Here is a 20,745-nt window from a genome sequence, read left to right as displayed (position 1 = left end):
TACCATAAGGCACTGAAGGCACATGCTTACAGGTGCCTGATGATGGAAAGGCGGCTCACTCCCTTCCCCAAGTGCCTCCCTCTTGCGTCCCAAGTGGTGCATAAATGAGAGGTTACTCCACCAGCTCTCGGCATTCCACTTAAGAGATCTCCCCTCAGTCAGGGGCACCTCTAGCTACTTAGTATTAGGTAGGCAGCCAGCAAACTTTGAACTTGGTTCGGAGGGGGTTTGTAAGTTTGTGGAGGGTGAAGTGTAGGGTGCTGTGATGTAAATCCGGGCCTGGTTCTGTGTGAGAGCAGTGACAGATTAGGTCATACTAGTATACATGAATACTGTTCTGTCAATGTATGCTACTTTATTGGAACACCGGCCCTGATGGGAACACCAGGCAGCACGGGGGTGTAGTGGTTAGCGCTCTCGCCTTGCAGCGCTGGGTCCCTGGTTCGAATACCAGCCAGGTCAACATCTGCAAGGAGTTTGTATGTTCTCCCCGTGTCTGCCTTGGTTTCCTCCAGGCACTCCGGTTTCCTCCCACGTCCCAAAAACATACAGATAAGTTAATTGGCTTCCCTCTAAAATTGGCCCTAGACTACAATAAGTACACTACATGATACATACATAGACATACGACTATAGTAGATTCAATTGTGAGCTCCTCTGAAGGACAGTTAGTGTTACAAGACTATATTCTCTGTACAGCGCTGTGTAAGATGTTGGCGCTCTATAAATAATAATAATATTTCTACAGAGGGAGGAATGCTCTACCCTACCACACTGTGTGTAACTGTCTGTGCTACTGCTAGGAAGGGTTTCTAACTTCCTGTCCTCATGACTCGGTTTTGATACATTATAACCACTGCTGGAATCCCAGTGATTCAGGGTGAAGCCAGAATATTTAATTATTTATGTTCACTCCCAGTGCTCAGTGCTGGTTTCGTTTGTTTAAGGTACTGAGGTGCCTCAAAGCAGCTTGTCCACGATTGTCTTGTTAATTATTCACCATCTCTGTAAGCCTAACCAAGGCTGTTGTGTTTCCAGCAATACTTCAGCGTGCACTTCCCTCCCATGTGTTCTGTTCTCCGGCAGCCCCGCTCTGTAGTTACATCAGTTTATACGTCCTGGCCGGCGGCCATCCCCAGCTATGTAATGGCATGCAGGAACCTGAGGCTTGTACAGCCTAGAAAGCCTCATAGCCAGGGCTGAGTGAGTCACTAGAAGCTGCAGGTACCAGGCAGAGGGGAGGCGGGCATGTGGGGAGGAAATGTACAGGGGAGAGGCTGGGGAGGGGAGGAGGGCAGACCTAGGAGGACTGACAGAAAAAAACAGCTCTTTACTATTTCCTTGACGTATCTTAGGATGGAAGTACTCAGTGAGAAAAGTTAACTTTCTGAAAACTTGATGAAGTTTATGGATCTGGTGTTCATCCGAGAGGTAAGTCACTGCTGCTGATATTATACTGTGACATGTGGGAAAGTATTATGGGTAGAACTTGCCACTGTGTGTGGCTGTCAGTGGGTATCAGTGTTGCAGCCTTTCATAGCAGTGAAGTGTCCCTACAGGTGAGTGGCAGTCATGAATCGTGCGATTAGCAAGTGAAGTATGGACCTGTGGTGTATAGCTCCCAACTGTCCATTTTTAAGAGGGACAGTCCTTCTTTGGGAATTTAATCCCTATGTCCTTCTTTCTTCCTTATTTGTCCCTCTTTCAGGACTCATGTATAGATCTGTGTAAGGGCCCTTTTCCACCAGCGCGTTTGCGCTGGCTGAATCGCAAAACCGCAAACCGCTAGCGATTTTACAATCGCTACGGTTTGCTTTTTAACATAGGAATCGCGGTAGGTCATTTCCACTACCGCGATTCGCTTTTGTCGGAACGCGAACGCGCGGCGGAGCGATAATTGCCGCGATTTTGCTATGCAGTGCATAGCATAGCAAAATCGCGGCCGCAAACGTCGGGGGAATAGCCGGTTTTGCGATTCAGCAATCGCTAGCGTTCAGCATGAACGCTAGCGATTGCAGGTGGAAAAGGGCCCTAAGTGTAAGTATTTTGCTTCTGAAAAAAAATGAGTTTAAATGACTTTAAGAGACTCAGAGATGAGTCTCGCTACAGTTTTTTTTACTTACCCGGGGCTTCCTCCAGCCCCATAAGCATGGATGTGTCCCTCGCCGTCCTCCGAAGATATCCCGTGAGCCCCGGTAAGTGGCCCAGTGACATCAGCAGCGGACTTTCTGCACATGCGCGGACCTTCTGTGGCCCCGGCTGACGTCACTCAGTCAGACTGAGTCTGACTGAGCCGCTTACTGGGGATTGACTGCGGGAGAATGGCGGCGCTGAGGAGGACGGCAAGGGACACATCCAAGCAACAGCATAATGAGATTTAAAGAAAAAAACATTTCTTTGTTACAGCTGATACAAATCCTGCAATAAATCAGTGTGTCTACTTCCTGCTTTCATGGAAGCATATATAGGCTTAACATTCTGTGTTTACAGATTAGCTGCTCTGCTAAGGCAGCCACAGCTAAGAGATGAAATTACAGCTGAGATTAGTCACAAATTAGAGGGAATTAGGATAAACTCTCTAAATTCCCAGGATGCATTTCTCTCTGTTTTCCTTCTGTCCTGTGTAAGAGTTCAGGTCCACTTTAATGGCTAACTGTACATGCTTTGTTGCAAGCTTTCAAAACACTACCTAGGGCTTCTGCTAGACCTCTACAGTTTATCATGTCCCTCAATATGCTTCTAATCCCATCCAGTGTGACGCCTTCCGAAAGATAAACGACTGCGCATGCGTGGCCCTGTCTGTGCATCGGCTTGATCATGCTTCTGCAGCGGGGAGCGATCTGTACAATGGGAGCGCGATCAAGGAGGTGTTTGGGCCACGCATGCACAGAATTCGAGGCTAACTATAACCAGAGGATCTTTTGGAGGGGCAGGATATGGACTGGATCAGACCAAACAAAAGTAATTGTAACTTATAGACTTAGGCCTGGTTCACACATAAATCTGCACATTTCCGGTCTGGTCCAGTACTGCCCAGTCCTGTCAGTTTCGCTTCAGTTTTATATTAGTTTTAGACGACTGGACCAGAAATATGTGTGAACACAACCATAGAAACATATACAAAACTGACAGGACTGGACCGGACCAGAATTGTACACCTTTTATGTGTGAACATAGCCATAGAAATGCATACAAAGCGAACAGGACTGGACCGGAAATGTACAGATTTGTGTGTGATATAGAAACACATACAAAACTGATGGCAACTATCAAAAACTGACAGGACACCTTTTTTTTGTGTGAAGCACGCCTTATGGAATCACATACAAGTCTCTGTATGTTACATTCACTTTTGTACGGTTCTGATCCCGTTTTCTATCATGCCTAAAGACGAAATGTAACACTTCGAAAGCTTGCAATAAATCATACTCAGTTATTAAAGGTATCACCTGAATCAGCATTTGTTAGTTTGATTTCAGTGTAGTGTGCGATTGTGATAGTATCATGGGTGGCAAAATGTTTTGTTACATTCTGATCAACAGATTGTTTAAGTTGTGAGTTTGATGGATAGAGATATGCTTTTAAATTCCATTTAACAGTTTTTGTGATCCACAGGTACTGAAATTTATGGGGGGCTGAGCTTTATATGGGCCACTTCAGAATTCTGATCTGAATGTCTCAAAGCTGAAATGTTTCAGTTCGGCTTCTGCTAAACCCAGTAAATAGACTAAAAAACGAAGGGAAAGTGAAAATGAAAGCTAATTTCTAGGGCTTAAAGGCAACGGGTATCCCCAGGAGCTAAAGATATGGCAAGATCTGCACACCAGAGTTTCCAGGTTCTCTTTCTGACACATTGATTGGAAGTGGTGGTCACTGTCCCTATTGGGAGATTGCAGCAGGAGGAATGAGACTGGGTTTTGGGTGAGGGGGAAGAATAGTCTAGTGAGGTGTACAAGGGCTGTGGAGTCGGAGTCGAGGAGTCGGAGCAATTTTGGGTACCTGGAGTTGGTGGTTTCATTAAACTGTTGAGTCGGATGATTATTGAACCAAATTCATCCTTTAAAAAAATTACACTAGGAGTCGTGAGTCAAAGAGTCTGAGCAATTTTGGGTACCTGGAGGTTTCATAAACCAAGAAGTCGGAGTCAGGTGATTTTAGTACCGACTCCACGGCCCTGAATTGTACGTGTTTCTTGCATGCAGGCTATAGCCTGAATCCTCCCGGACCTCCTGAATGCTCACAAACCCCCTTTTAGCCCAATCCGCTCACTGCAATGACCTTGCACCGCACCTCAACTCACCTCTTCTATTGCTAACTTTCCTTCTCCCCAATTGCCCTGACTTTATGCCTATCCATAACCTTTTAATTTCCGAAATGCCTATCACTAACCTACTCTTTACCTTAGCCCTTTAGACGGTCACTAAAACCTAATACCAGTAAACAAAAAGTTATTTACGATTGTGGAAAGTAGTTAGAACCTGTTTAGGGTTTTTATTGCTGTCTGTGTCCCTGCACAAACTGATGAGCTATGAATAACTTTACCTGAACTTGAGCTTTAATCCCATACTGTCACATAAACTCACCCATTTACCTTTGTTTAACCCTAGTCTGTCCCTAAAGCCTTGTACACACTTTAGATTACCATTGTCCGGCAGGGTTTGAGACACGATTCTTAGGGCAGCAGTTAGTGGCCTAGGTTGTATGGACACATGGTTTGCCTATAGACTAGCGATGCATTATGTCACTGTGGATAGTGTCGGATGAACGATATCCAATACATTACAGAAGAGGCGAAGCATCAGAGAGAACAATCTAGCGCCAACATGTTGGGACCATTGTACACACACTAGAGCCTTGCTCGAGCTGTTTTTTGTGGCATACTTGGCCGGGTTTAATCTAAATTATGTATGAACACAAAGACCTGAAGTCCCACATCATAACCTTCCCTGACCTACTCATTCTCTGATGATAGTGTTACTTCAGCATTGGGACACCTAGTAATTGCTTCATGGGCAGCCTGCCAAGCTGGAAGTCTATGGTCAACTCCAGGTAGAAAGATGCGTGTGCATGTATGTGCAGTCACTCATTTAAACCAGTGCCAAGAAGTAGTAGGCTCGAGTGAGCAAAGAATGCTAAGCTGCAGATCATTTCCTATTAGAAGAGAGTGGGCAATCATAAGTGCAGCGTTATCACGTGACAGGGCGCTATTAGAACCAGGAAGCAAGCCTTTTTTTGAACCATCAAAGGTGAGCTGGTTCTATCTTAATTTTGACGGCTTCAGCTCCACATGTGGAAACTGAGTCATCTTGCATAATTTAGATCCACTGTAATTGGAGTATAATGTGTGTAGTTCTGCAGTGAACCTGCCATAGTATAGATATAGATGTTGTCATGCTGTTCGTTTTTAGAAGTACCGGGAATTGGGTATCTTCTTGTTATGCGCATTACATGCATTCACTACAAGCAAGTCAGGGTTCACAAATCTACTGTTTCCCAAAATGCAACACAACGGATTAAAGGACATGTGGATGGATCCTGTAATATGTGTAGAATCCATTCAGACATGTTCTGATATGTCCATTGCAAGAACTTTGCATAAGGGGGGACAGTCGCAATGAATCGTACACTGCAAACGCTGTGAACGTCCACGGCAGGGCATTGGTCTAATGTGAACTTAGCCTGAAGGCCCGTACCCACAACACGATTTATATAGTGATTTTTGTGACAACCATCGATTTTTTTTGAGCAATGAGGGTTAGTTTCCATGATCTCGCGACTTGGATACAGGCATAATTACGCGAATGCCGCTTGTCGAGGTGATAACGACCATCATGGTGAATTGGAGCTTAAAGGATACCCGAAGTGACATGTGACATGATGAGATAGATTTGTGTATGTACAGTGCCCAGCACACAAATAACTATGCTGTGTTCCTTTTTTTCCTTTCTCTGCCTGAGAGAGTTAAATATCAGGTATGTAAGTGGCTGACTCAGTCCTGACTCAGACAGGAAGTGACTACAGTGTGACCCTCACTGATAAGAAATTCCAACTATAAAACACTTTCCTAGCAGAAAATGGCTTCTGAGAGCAAGAAAGAGATAAAAAGGGGAATTTCTTATCAGTGAGGGTCAGACTGTAGTCACTTCCTGTCTGAGTCAGGACTGAGTCAGCCACTTGCATACCTGATATTTAACTCTTTAAGGCAGAGAAAGAAAAAAAAGGAACACAGCATAGTTATTTGTGTGCTAGGCACTGTACATACACATGTCTATCTCATTATGTAACACGTCAGTTCGGGTATCCTTTCAGATCCCAGACGACTCCCACGCAAAGTGCCACGATCGTTTGAACTCTCGTTCGCACCCGTAGTGTGCCGTCACATGACATCTTGTGTACCCATCGGCAGGAAGATGGAGCGGGCAACGCCCATGATCAGGAAATGTCGCTGGGATGCATCTTCCAGCGTCCTCAGATGAGTATTCAACTTTAGACATGGCTTGTAGCTTGGCCACGTGGCTTACATGTCAGTGATGAGTGGAGTATGACTGCAAAGGAATTTCTGTCACACACAGATAGTAGGGAAATCAGACGCCTCAGCAATCTCTGATGAGACATGTTTTGGTTCTGTATTAAGACAGGTCACAATCTTCCATGCATGCGACCTTTCTGCGTACAGTGCAGAGTGCCCTTGGAGGAATTCTGTGATTTGTAGTCACACAGCTGGGGCAGGTTCCTGGAATATTTTGTTATTAAGTAGAAGGTGTAATGGGGTTGCAAGGTACGGTTATATAGGTGTGATGCTTGTGTGGCAATTGTTTGCATAGTAAAATGCTGCGGGCGTGTCTCAGCTCCAGTACAGTGTTGTCATTGTAATGTACATATGGATATAAGGCAGCCTACAAACCACTTATACACCCACCAGTCCAATCCAGGCTATAAAAACAAAGAGGGCATTGGATGCATCTGAACTGTTTCAGTAAGCTTTTCCTGGGGTGGAGATCACTACAGAATGTAAGAGAACCTGTACATTTCAGCTGGATTGTTAAAAGTTGTCTGCTTTTACATGACAAAAGTTAGCAGTCCCTGCCTGGCGTACATGTAAAACAAGGGGCATGAAAAATTGGGTGCCAAATAGCGGTAGCAGAATATCAATAATTTGACCAATACTCTACTATCACCCTTTTGTACCCCATCTCTCACACAAATGATCCCCTATCTATGTCTAATCCTAACTACCCCCACCTACTCCTAACACTAACCCTCTCCATCTATGCCTAACACAAGCCACCCTTCAAAGCCTGGAGTTAGGTCACAATGTAGCCATATTCTTGTACACTACTGCTCCCAGCAAGCATCATGGATGGATAGGTGCTCAATTTTGGCAGCAGCTTGTCGCTGTCCCTTAAGAGTTCCGTTACATAGTTGTGAAACGCCACCTCCGCTGCTAGTTTTCTGTTTAGGGACGTTTGAGCGCCGCCATAAGCGCCCATGTTAGCCCCTAGCAACTTCAATAGAGTTACCTTGTTTGAGAGAAGTGCACTGCTTTTGACTTCAGTCTGGAGAACTTGTTGTGCTGTAAATTTTTGGAATGCTTTGATCTCTCTCTACTTAGCAGAAAATATAGAAACTGATAGCAGAAGTCCTCTGTTATTGTCTTGACTGCCCCCTAGTGACAAGTGGCCATAAATACACATTAGAGCAGTACTAATTAGAAGCAGGGAAATGTAACAAATAAGAAAGGAAAAAATGTGCTATAACTAATTGGCCTGGAGGACTTGCAAGCCTCAAAATAAATTTGCTGCTAAAGGATTGAAAGCCACGAATATCAGCTATAATAGGAAATATGGATGCCAGAAGCACTTAATAAAAATAGCCAGGGCTGTCTTCTATACAAACTGGCTGCGCCCGCTATTCCACGTGTGCTGGAGGAGGAGCTTGCCGTGTGCAGCAGGCGAGGGAGTGCGGAAGTGCGCGGATGACAGGGGGATGGCGGTGCTACGTGGAGTGAACAGCCGGTCGCGGTCCGCTACCTTTCCACCCTGCGCTTACCTGTATGCCTGTTATAGACATACATGGTGAATACGTCAGTGTATTTTTAATTGATTTTAAGCAGAATACATTTTTTATTTGAAACTTGATTACGCTATGTGGAGCGTTTTTATGTTTTATGTTATGCAAATGAGGATATGAAGATGTTACAGAGAAGAGCCCAGTTCTGACCAGAGGGGCATAAGTTTGTTTGACAGAACGCATATAATAATTTGGTATGATCTAAAGTGCGCTCACAAACCGTGTGGTGGTGGAATTTGAAGATACTGAAGTTTGTGAACTGATTGGAAGATTTATTTGCGCTGATCAATAGAGACTATCTTGTTACTTTTTTGAGATTGATATTGGGCATCAATTTAGATTGGCAGCAATCTTTGGATTGGATTGTTGTGTGTGTGGGACTGCGCACAGAGACTTCTTGTATTTGTTCCAGAGAAAAAACCTTGGCCATTGAGTAGCAATTCACTTGTTGCTGAATCGAAAGTGAAATTTAAGTAAGTTGACCTCCCAATCTTCCCTATTATTCAGTGACTCCAGCTGTCACTTTACCTCATAGTATTTGGGCAGTGCCAGTGGAGGGTCAAGCTTCTCTTAACACAAATGTCAAACTCTACATATCATTTCACTAACATAGATCTTGCACTGTTTTAACATGCAGTTTTCACCCATGTTAGTACCTGTTCATATATTATGTTCCCTATATACTCAGTCTAAGTTACCTGGGTTTGAGAATAATGTATATAAATTATCCTAAAGTGTTATGGTGGTCTCGGTTATTAGAATGCCATTGTATGACAGTAGAAGGAAACAGTCAATCGGATGATATGTAAGGAAACCTGTGTCAACAATTTACTTTATAATATTAAAACCCTTTTCCTCATTTTTTTAACATAACCCTGACACACCTCCCCCTTGCCAAACTAACCTATGTACGCCTATGTATGCCTCACTCTCCAAACAAAACCCCTCTGGCCAAACAGCAATGGAGTCTGAAGCTCTAGGAGCTACTTTGGCTGTGATAAGCACTGTTCAACTCCCTCTCCCCTCACAACCCCATTGCTACAGCCCAGGAACCTCTGTGACTTTCCCACAACCTAACAATCCCAAATTCCTCTACATTTTTGGTGTAATGCGTATGTGTCTATCCCACATTCGCTGTGTCTATCCTACCACTTAGCAACTTTCAACTTGTCCTAACCACCAAAGCAGTTTAGAATTTATGCTTAACTAATGTATTTACCTCCCTTAACCAATAACCGTATCTTAAAACTAACCAACCCATAAAGTCACGCGGTGCCTAAAACTAACTAACACTAATCTGACTTACCTAACTATAAATTAGTCATTCTTACTTATTGGAATGTAAAGTGCTGGTAATTGCTTTACCCTGGCTCTGCATCATTGGCAGGTGCCAGTTCCCTCTTACATCCTAAAACATGCCCGTTAGCAAGGCTGGATTTATACTTTTTATGTCCCTAGGCCAAGTATGTTGGAGCTCCGCTTCCATGTATATCAGTCCCCTCCCATTCCATGTGTAGCCCTCTCTACCATAAGTAACGGCTATGTACTGCAGCCACTTTCTTTCATGTACAGCTCCCTAGGGAATCTGCTTCCCTTGTCATGTGTTGTGCCTCATTTGTAGCCTTCTCTTTCATATGTAGCAACCCCTATTCCAGGTGCAGGTGTCCCCCTGGGCTGCAGCCGCCCAATACCCTGGCCTTTGTGGCCTTTCCAGAAATCCGGCCCTGCCCATAAGTTTATTGGCTTATCCCAAAAATTGGTCTTAGACTATGCTAGGATACTAGAGAATACTAGACAAATCTATGATAGGAATTACTGGTAGATAGTAAGCTCCTCTGAAGCACAGTTGGTGACTTGACTATGGGACCTGCATATCAATGTGTAAGATGTCAGTGCTATAAAAATACATAATTGTAATAATTCAGCATAAAAAGGTAGCATAGAATACCCCAGCTGTACACATGTGTAAGCACTGATGTACACTCCCCCTCCCCCCACAGCAATATACAAGCATATGCTAGTTCTCAAGCCTGTACATGTACAAGTCTATAAAAGGAGGGTGGGGGGGGGGGGGGAGAGGGGGCCAGATTAAACTGCTGGTGTTTGGTGGGATGTATATCTAATAGAAGACACAACTGAAGCAGGACATTACATCAGAGCAGGGGCCTCACTGGAGACTTGGCATTGCCCAGCATTGAATGGCATCATCATGCAGCAGTTACTATGGCAATACAAAGAGTGGGGTTAATATTTACATATTACATGGTCTCGGTGTTCTGTTTATACATGACAGCAGAAATTCCCATGGATCAGACTGAGGAGGAGGTGGAGGATCCCTCTTGTTGGGATGTTATTTTTCTGTCACCCGTGAGAGCTCAGCTCTCAGTATGGTAATCCTCCTTGTATACAATAGCGGTGTATGGGGTTGGGGATAAGCAGGCGTCTGTGCTTGTTTCACTAACATCTTGCATGATAAACAACTGCTGCTTCCCCTCTCCAGCAGAAAAGACACTGAAGCCATTGAACTCCTCTCCCTTGGGCTTCTACGCAGCCCTGTGATAACAATTTAAAGGAAAAACTTTTACGCCCCCCTCTCATTAAAGTTGAAAATTCCGCTGGACCCAAATATGGGCAATCTGAATGTGTGAGCCGAAAATAAAACAAGTTGCTTGTGCCTGGAACTTAACCCATTCACTGACCACTGAGAGCTGGTGGGAAAAAACAAACAGAGGCGCAAGTGTTTCATGTTTATACAGGGCATAGTGGGCTTTATTTATAAAAGTATTAAAGAAGAATTGTCTGCGTAGGCCACAGCCACCGATCAGAGGCAAGCCCCCCACAAATGTAACAGTTTCACTCTGGTACTGCTTGCAACTGACCCACTTTCCACTAACTCCTGGAGTTGTGGTGACTAACAGCTACAACTAGGCTTAGGTAGCCCTTGACCAGCCTAACTTTTTATAAAAACTATGCAGTTCCCTCTTGCTAGTGCATCATAAGTAGCAAAGTTTTAAAAAGTGTGCAAATACCTTAATTTTAAGGTATTTAATATTATTGTGACATCTTCCGCAGCCCTTTACAGAGGAGACCATAGTCATTTCACTAACTGTCGCTCAGAGAAGCTCACAATCTAATCCTTACCATAGTCATATGGCGTTAGTGTAGCCTAAGGCCAGTTTTTGTGGGGGAACCAATGAACTTCGAGGAGAGAGCCAGCGCATACCACAACAGGCTGCATCTGAAATGACCAACAGCTCACATGTGCAGCACCTCTTATAAGCTATCTGCACAATACACATTCAATTCAGATGCAAAACATATGCATAACTACTATTACTTTTTATGCAAACAGGAAACTCAGGAGTACGGGCTGGGAGCAGCTAACCTGGTAGTTACATACTAGCAAAATAACGAAGGGGGGGGGGGGGGGGGGGGGTATCGCTAAAAACATGCTGAAATTGACTGGTTAATCGCTCAGGCATACACCACCTCTATTAGTCTGAAAATGCATGCCCTGGGTCCAAAACAAATGCTACATTCCCAGGGTTATACATATGTTGTTTTTAACTTAGGTTAGGCCACTTGCCCAGAGATCTACCTCACCGTGGTGCAAGTGTCCGGTATATTATACTTTGCATGCAAACTATAGTGGAGGCCAAAGATCCTTCATAGCATAATAGATGTAGCATTTGTTTTGGACGCAGGGCATGCATTTTCAGCCTAATAGAGGTGGTGCATGCCTGAGCGAATAACCAGTCAATTGCAGCACATTTTTAGGGCTATGCAACCCCCCCCCTCCCCCACCACCTTTTCCTGAACCAATGAACTTAGCGATATGTTTTTAGTATGTTGGAGCAAACGGACACAGAAACAACATATAAACTCCATGTTGATAGTGTCCTGGCCCAGATTTAAAAGGGACCTCAGTGCTCCAAGGCAATAGTGCTACCACTATGCACAGGGACACCCATGATATGTGATTGCTGCTGTTGGTTGTTCTCCTTGTTCCTGGTAGCTGGTTTAGAAACAATGCCTTCAGGTGGAGGTGTGGTTGAGCTGCTATCCTCTTAGGATAAGGTGGATGGCGTGGCCAACCTGTTGCTCAACTCCAATACGGCTAGAGTCAATGGAAGGGGTTATTCCAACAGCTGGGAGTCATGGATCTGGTTGCCAAGATCTGTGGAAATGTCCAGGGGGGTCTATTAGTCATTCCACGGTGCTCCTATGTCTTAAAATTTAGGCATTTACACATGCTTAAAAACATTTATTTGTATATCATGTGAGGGGGAATGGAGGAGCTTTGTAATAAAAATGTAGGCCAGAGAATCCTTTAATGTAGTACTAGCAACTATTGGCAACTATTTGTTGTGACTAGTCAGTAGCACTCGCCTGTGTGATGTATCCCCAAGTAGTCTTTCATAGCTGCTGGAGCAGGTCTACTTTGGCTTACTATTTGCCTGTCTTAATATTTTACAGAAGAGTCTGCTTTGTGTGATACTGTGAGGACTGTTTCTGTAGACGTGTGTCACACTCAGAACTACATCACTCAGCCTTGTTCTTGAGGCCCCTTTTACATTTGCCTTTCCCAGGGAAACCTGGGAATCACAGTGGTGTACATCCTGTCCAGCAGGCAGTACGTCACTGGGTGAGGGGCGGCAACAGGCAGCAAAGGTCATGGGGGGACTGCACTACACATGACCCAGTTGGTGCACTCTGCCACAGGGTCATATGAATGACGTTTTTGTGGTGCGATGCGATGGGGCGGAGCACTGAAAACGCAATGGCCTGGTGTAAAATTGGACGGAACCTGCTTGTGCAATCACCACAAGTGATATACATATATTGTACCCACAGCTGCACTAAAAACACATAACCAGTCTGCTTTCATCTGACAAGGCAGTGACTGGTCATGAGACTTACCACTGCTATGATAAAAAAACGTTACTTCCTACAGGCGATAGCGCTATGATTCTGGAGATATTGCTAAACTACAAGAGACAGAGCGGCTGCTACCATTATACAGCAGATAGTTCATATGACAAAGATATTTCTAACAGGCAACAAAAGGATAAACATGCAAATTAAATTCAGTCCCCATTCTGGAGTTTGGTGAAATAATGCTCATGCTTGCCAACAGAGGCCAAGTTTCAAATCTTGGCTGTACCTATTCGGTATGCCAGTAGCTATTCAGTAAGGAGTCCTTGGACAAGACTCCCTAACACTGCAGGGTGGCCTACAGAACATGCCCTTAGTGGCCTTAGAGTCCAACAGGAGAAAAGTACTATACAAATATTAGCATAATTATTATTTTGGCTGAGAAAGCTAGATCATCATGGACCTTATTTTTCACCTGGCCATTATTAGGATCAGTCTTCCTGATGAACAGAGATCTGCTGTTTCCCCGTTGTGCAGTCCTGTACTGCTACAGTATGGATGGTGAAATAAATACACACAGTTATGAAGGATGGCTGTCTGGCTCATGTTGAGGTACCGTACATTAAGGTACTTTTAACTTTGTTGTGGCAACCAGGAGAAATAGAGCTTTAGGGTTACTTTGCTGCCAACTTCTTCATTGGTTACTTCACTCCTGGCTTCCAATTCTCCATCAGATCACACCTGCACAGTCGTTTGTCATCTTTTGTCCATAGCTAGTCCTGTGTTGGCTACACACAGGATGACACCACAGGCTGATCGATCCTATTTTCCATTTTAAATTATGGTTAGCAGCCCCTCTTTTGTTCAACCTGCATGCATTGGGCATCAGGTCTCCTAGCTTGTGGCCTTTGCAGAATTCAGTCTACGCTCATTATCACAGACAGTGATTTTCAGTCATTGCTGCCTTTTCTACACTGAGAAGATAAACTCTGGTTACCACAGGTTTCACGCATCATATCATCCATCATTTAGCTGGTCTGAGGGGAATAAAAACAGGTAGAAGCCAGTCTAAAAACAAGAAGTGGTAAGAACTTCCTGGCTTCATAACTAACAGATTCTCTACAGATTCTTCACTTCACTATTAACCTTTTAGTAGCCAAATAAAGTAAAACTTTATTTGGCTGCAGGGCTAATTTTTTCCTGCCAGGGCAGGGTATGTAGAGTGGGCGGCAGCAAGCTTTTATAGGTTAACCTCTCTGAATGCTGGAACAGCTTCTTCTCTCCTCCACTGCAGTGGCGATGTAACCCCCGACTTGTCTTCTCAGTCCGATCACATGGTATGACATGGGATCAGGATCCAGGTGACAGTGTCAGTGTTACAGCGCCACATGGTGATGGAAGAATCTTTTTCATCTCTTCCATCACCACTCTTCCACTACCTGGTGGTGCTGCAACACGGACATGGTCTCCTGGATACCGATCATGTCATATCATGTGATCGGATGTGATTGGGACCCAGAAGACATGTCGGAAGTTGAAAAACCACAGGTGGAGGAAGAGAAGGAACAGGTAAATATAACTGCCCCCTTGCTGCCCGCTCGTATGGCTGCACATCCCCACTGGCCCAGGTAACCAGGTAATAGGAATTCCTGTTAGTTTGTAAAAAAAATAATAATAATAACTCAATGGGAATCCTCCTGCAACAGAGAAAATTCTCATTGGTTCACATGGACCAATAAGAATCCTCCCTGTTGCTTGGTAGGATTTTCACAAACTAACAGGAAGCCCTAAGCTTTCTGGTTATCAGGAGAGTGGGGAGAGTGCTGGTGACCAGAAAACTGGCGGAAATACTGGCGGACGAGTAAGCCCTCAGGTGGCAACACAAACGCATCTGATAGAAATGGAAGGTGCAACCATAGTCAGCCTATCCAGAGCAGATGCATTTACCGCAACTTTTCCACATTCGCTGCATTTACAGAGTAGTGTGAACCCAGCCTTATAAAATGCATGCAAAGTATAGTTTGCCGTAGTCTTGCTGAGATAAGCAAGGCCTTCCCTAAAAAAGACATCTGGAGGGTGGCAGCGTATGTTGAACCAGAATACAGTATATTGTACATCAATATACAGCATTAATGATGTCTTCACAGATATGTAAGCAATCCAATCCAATTTTTTTTTTTGGGGGGGGGGGGGGGGCAGGGTTTTAAAGAGACTCTGTAACAAAATGTTCAGCCTTATTTCTTCTATTCTATAAGTTCCTATACCTGTTCTAATGTGGTCTGGATTACTGCTGCCTTTTCTAGTTGCACTGTCTCTGTTATAGGTCTAATCTTCTTTTCTTTGTCAAGCTTTGTCGACCCAGGGAGGAAGTGGCTGCCTCTGCTGTGATAGGGAGAGGTTATGCACAACTCCTCCACGCCCCCTGCAGGCTCTGTGTGTGTGCTTTGTGTATCTCTTACAGACAGGTCTCTGCTCTCAGTTTTCTGAGTTTGTGAGGCTGAGAGAGGAAGGAGCTGCTGCCTGTCACATGCTAATCCCAGACTGGAGTGCAGATAATTCACAATGTAATAAAAACTTGTAGTATACTGTAACATATTATATATATATGTATGTATGTGTGTGTGTGTGTGTGTGTGTGTGTGTGTGTATATATATATATATATATATATATATATATATATATATATATATATATATATATATATATATATATATATATATATATATATATATATATATATATATATATATATATGTATATATATATATATATATATATATATATGTATATATATATATATATATATATGTATGTATGTATATATATATATATATATATATATATATATATATATATACATACAGACGTCACTTCCTGGTTAGCGGCCACGTTTTTTGTTTGTAAACCCTGCCTAAAACTGGCGATTAAAAGCCAGGATTGCGTCGGGGAGCGGTGTAAACGGCAAAGAGGGATCCAGGAGATCACAGTGGCTCGATTGGTATGTTGTTAATTGTACAAATCGGACAGTACAGATTCTCTTTAATAAAACTAGGCAATATCAAATCTACAGGGGTGGTGTATCTGTTGGATGCTGGTCACCGGCTGGCCGGATCTTCACCGATATTTTTCCCAAGGTGTGACGCTTTTTCAAGTTTGTGTCTTAATAAAACCGTAGTGGTGCGATGGGAGTCACATGCTTGTAACAATTGCTGGGCACAGTGTACATCCAGAACACATTGGCAGCTGTTAAATCAGAACTACTGGTTGTCAATTACCAGGGCTGCGTTTATAGGCTTGCCCACGTGTTGGCCTGCTCTGCTGACACATGGGCAGGACAACAAGCTCAACCCTGTGGTTCTAAATTGGCAGCATATATTTAACACCTGCCAATGTACTCTGGAAGCACAGAGCCTGTCACTATATGTGTATGCCCTTGGGTTGGACTCCTTGATATAATGACAGTGGAGCAGACATCAGACAGTGATTGAGTGAAGCATTGGTTGCCATACGAGATACATACATCTTATCAGTTAGTGATACTGTTTATATGAACGGTACATTCTCATGGTTCTCAACCCACACATATTCATATTGCTCCAGAAGTGCTCTCAACACCAGGCTTTCTGGTATATGTTAGAATACCAATCCAGGCTAATCAGCTGCCATACCTGTTTTGTGGTAATTTTCTGACACAAAAGAAAATTATTACTATTATTTAACATTTATAGAGCGCCAACATCTTCCAAAGCACTGTACATAGTATATATAGTCTTGTCACGTAAAGGGCAACTGTATCTAGAGGGCTATGCCATATTCATTTCCCTTTAAGCAATACCAGTTGCCTAGCTATCCTGCTGATCCTCTGCCTCTAATACTTTTAGCCATAGACCCCGAACAAGCATGCAGCAGATCAGGTGTTTCTGATATTATTGCCAGATCTGACAAGATTAGCTGCATGGCTTGTTTCTGGTGTGTCATTCAGACACTACTGCAGCCAAATAGATCAGCAGAATAGCCAGGCAACTGGTATTGTTTAAAAGGAAATAAATATGGCAGCTTCCCTCCATTACCCTCTTGTTACATTTGTCCTTTAACTGTCCCTCAGATGGGCTCACAATCTAATCCATACCATAGTCATATGGCTATGTGTGCATCGTAGTCTAGGGCCAATTTAGGGGAAGCCAATTAACTTATCTGTATGTTTTTGGAAGTGCTTGGAAGAAACTCACATAGACACGGGAAGAACATACAAACTCCGTGCAGATAGTGCCCTGGCTGGGACTCAAACTGGGCACCCAGCACTGCAAGGCGAGAGTGCTATCCACTACGCCCCCAAAAATGTACTGATTATTGACCTGAGTGATCATGTTGATGCACGCGAAATGCGCTGTGTTTTACTCATATCTGTAGTTTCTTATAAGAAGTAAGGTAACTTACCTTTTAAATTGTTTTTGATTTCAATATTTTTATTGGACTTTTTCAATAAACAATGTAACAGTAAAAAGGACAATTCTGTAAACTGTTTATAATTATTTAATTTGGGGGGCACCTACCTCCCAGTGATGTTACCCACCAACCTCCATGCGGGTTGTTTTTAGTTTAGGCAATTGTTCCTGCATTTCCCCATGTACAGTATCTGACTTTTCTGGAGAGCGACCTAACCCTCACTGAGGAACATACACTATGCTTGGTAGTTGGAACCACCACATCCAAGCCCCTTTAAGTGGGATAAAACTTCTTCATAATATTCAATAAAAAATGTGTTTTCCTGCTTATTATTACCCACACAGTTGCCACATTTGCATGTGTGCACAAGTAATATTGCCTGTTTACAAATTACAAATTCACAAAGTGCAGTTTATCTGCTCTGAAAGCTGCCATTGCATTGTATTGCATATCTGCCTTATTTACTAGAGATCACTTCTGAGCTCTTTATGCTCCTCAGCTCAGTACAGCTAAGGGCTCTTTTACATTAGATAACCCATGCAAGAACCCAATTTTGTGCACACGTTATGACCTGCGGTGTGACGTCGGGAAGTTGCGGTTCAACGCATATCAGCAGCACTAGTTCCAATTCACCCTTGATGGGAAAACGCCACAGCTGGACGATTCAAAGCACCCGTAACACAACGAAATGCTCTGAAACCCTTTGTCTAATGTGAAAGGTAACATGAAAATCAATAGACTTTCATGTTACCCTGCTTACTGCATCCTAGGAGCGATCCGTCAAAACGCATGGATAAGCTCCTAGGGCTCGATTCAGTAAATGGTGCTAACCCAGTTAGCACGCCTAAAGGCTTTGGGCGTGCTAACTAGGGTGCTAAGTTGTTAGCACATACGAACTACTTAGCACCGTAGTTAGCACATGCAAACTTAGCACCGTAGTTAGCTCATGCAAACTACTTAGCACCGTAGTTAGGACATGCAAATTACTACTTAGCACGTGCAAAGCATGTTAGCACATGCAAAGTGCCTTTTCACTGGCGTGCTAACACTTAGCACCCTTTTCTGAATCAAGCCCCTAGTGTGAAAGAGCACTGAGTTTGGGTAGTGTGATAATGTATACAAAAAATTTCTGACAAAGGAATGTAAACAAAAGATAATGTTATCACTTCTTTGGATGTAACCAGATGCTCCCCACTGAAGCAATGAGCTTTCCACTGAAGAACAAACTCCTGTGTTTAAAGAGACACTGAAGTCTCATAAAAATCATCTTTTTATTTCAAAAATGTCTTTTACATGATAGCCCTAACTAAAACACTGTATCCCCGCGGCTGTAATTTAACTAAATCCCCCCTAACTCCCTCCTCCCTCTCCCCCGCTAAATCCACTACTTTCTTGGTCTGGGATTTTGCTGCTGGAGGAGGCAGAGCTTTCAGCTGCATCTCTGCCTCCTTATGCGTCTATCAGCGCGTATCTCCGCCTCTCCCCGCCCCTCTCAGTGAAGGAAGATTGAGAGGGGGGGGCGGAGGTGGCGATCCGGCGCTGATAGACGCGCTGAGAGGCAGAGCTGCAGCTGAAAGCTCTGCCTCTCACAGAAGCGCTCCCCGGATTGCCCCCCGGAGAGTTTGGGGGGATTTAGTTAGATTACAGCCGCGGGGATGCAGCGTTTTAGTTAGGGTTATAATGTAAAAGACATTTTTGAAATAAAAAGATGATTTTTATGAGACTTCAGAGTCTCTTTAAGGCCTTGTTCACATTACAAATCGCTACCGCAATCGCAAGCACTGAGCGATTTGGTAAGCACTCTTAAAAACGCTTTTCCCTGCGCTTTGCGCTTAGAAAAGTTCTTTTCTAAGTGCTTTTCTAAGTGCTTTTATGGAGTGATGATTTTTTTTTTACACTTCCTGACGTCAGTCAGGAAGTGAACTCTTTGACCCGGAAAAGCACTCGGGAAATCTCAACTTTGCAATTTTCCTATACTTTCTGTTAAATCACAAACTCTTAGAAAATAGTGCAGGAGCCACGTTTGCAATTCAATAGAAAGCGCATCGCTCATGTGAGAACACTTACATTGAGCATCATTGCACTTTTAAGGCGATTTTTAAAATCGATAGCACTTAATAAACAGCGAAATCGCTCTTAGGGCTTAATTCACAAAAGAGTGCTAACTGGCTAACTTGATTCAAAAAAGTAAATATAACCTAATTTAAGGATCTGGACTGCTGATCTAAAATGGGAGATGGTAAATATGCAAATGCAGTGTTCAGCTGCATTTGAAGGTGTGTGTATATAATGTTTAAAAAGGATCAACAGTCCATGGGCCTGATTCACAAAGCCGTGCAAACCGTCCAGCACGGGTGCGGCAAAAAGCCAGCACGCGAAGTGCCGCCCGCGGACCCCCGCATGTGGGCTTGGTTTGCGGGGCCGTGCGGGCTGTTTGGCGCGGGTGTGCTGGGCGGTTGGCGCGTGGGGTGCCGTTCGCGGGCTTTTGCGCGCGCGGGGTGCCGCGATTCGCGCGGTCGTGGACTTCAGGTTAGTAGTGTCTGACACACAACCTTTGTTGCTAATCCAGTCAGACTTGAGTCAGAGCACCTGATCTGCATGCTTGTTCAGGGTCTATGGCTAAGTATTAGACACAGGATCAGTAGGATTGCCAGGCAACTTGCATTGTTTAAATGGAAATAAATATGGCAGCCTCCATATCATTCTCACCTTCCCTCTAAAGAACAAAAGAATTTATAGCATTATGTAAATTGCTGTAGATACACACATCTTACCCATTATATGTTTGCAGTGCTCTCTGGTACCCCCCAAATAAGACACTGATGCCACAAGATTATCCGGACTACTAGGCAAGTGGTATAATATAAAAGGAAATAAATATGGCAGCCTCCATATCATTCTCAGCTCGGGTTCCCTTTAAAGGGAACCTGAACTGAGTAAACCTATTTAAAATAAAAACATGATGTACCTGCAAATAATTATAATATACTTACTTCACCTCAGAAGTACCTTCACCTTACTTCCTCTCAGAAGCTCGTCATTTTCTTCTTACAACGATTCCTTCCAGTTCTGACAAGATTTTGTCAGAACTGAAATATATCAGTTAATGTCGGTTATATATCAGCTGCTGTCAGTTATAACTGAAAGGACAAGGTAATGTTCCCTATGACTCACATGGGCCATATTACAGTTTAACAGTGTGATGACCAGGAAGCTGTTATGAAGTAATGGCCACTTTCAAAATGAAGGACGGAGTATTCCATTGATCAGACTATGCAAACAGGACGCAGGATAAGAGAAAGATTTGACGAGCAGACTTCACAGAGGTAAGTGTAACGTGTGTATGTTTATTT

The 20,745-nt window shown here is 43.6% G+C and overlaps 1 protein-coding gene across 2 annotated transcripts in view; it reads left to right on the top strand.

The window, feature by feature from the left end:
- Positions 1 to 1,302: 1,302 nt before the first annotated feature.
- The window catches only part of KIAA0040 (KIAA0040 ortholog), a 58,657-nt gene continuing 39,214 nt past the window's right edge, over positions 1,303 to 20,745 (top strand). The window contains exons 1-2 of one of the 2 annotated variants that reach the window (XM_068242545.1): positions 1,303 to 1,431; positions 20,583 to 20,718. The gene's annotated coding sequence lies outside the window, so the exon portion shown is untranslated. The remainder of the gene's footprint in view (positions 1,432 to 20,582; positions 20,719 to 20,745) is intronic. The other variant, XM_068242544.1, reaches the window with a different exon arrangement.

Source organism: Hyperolius riggenbachi, chromosome 6, assembly GCF_040937935.1.
Source record: "Hyperolius riggenbachi isolate aHypRig1 chromosome 6, aHypRig1.pri, whole genome shotgun sequence".
NCBI lineage: Eukaryota > Metazoa > Chordata > Amphibia > Anura > Hyperoliidae > Hyperolius > Hyperolius riggenbachi.
Note: the sequence above shows the minus strand (reverse complement) of the source record. Positions and strands in the feature narration are given on the sequence as shown.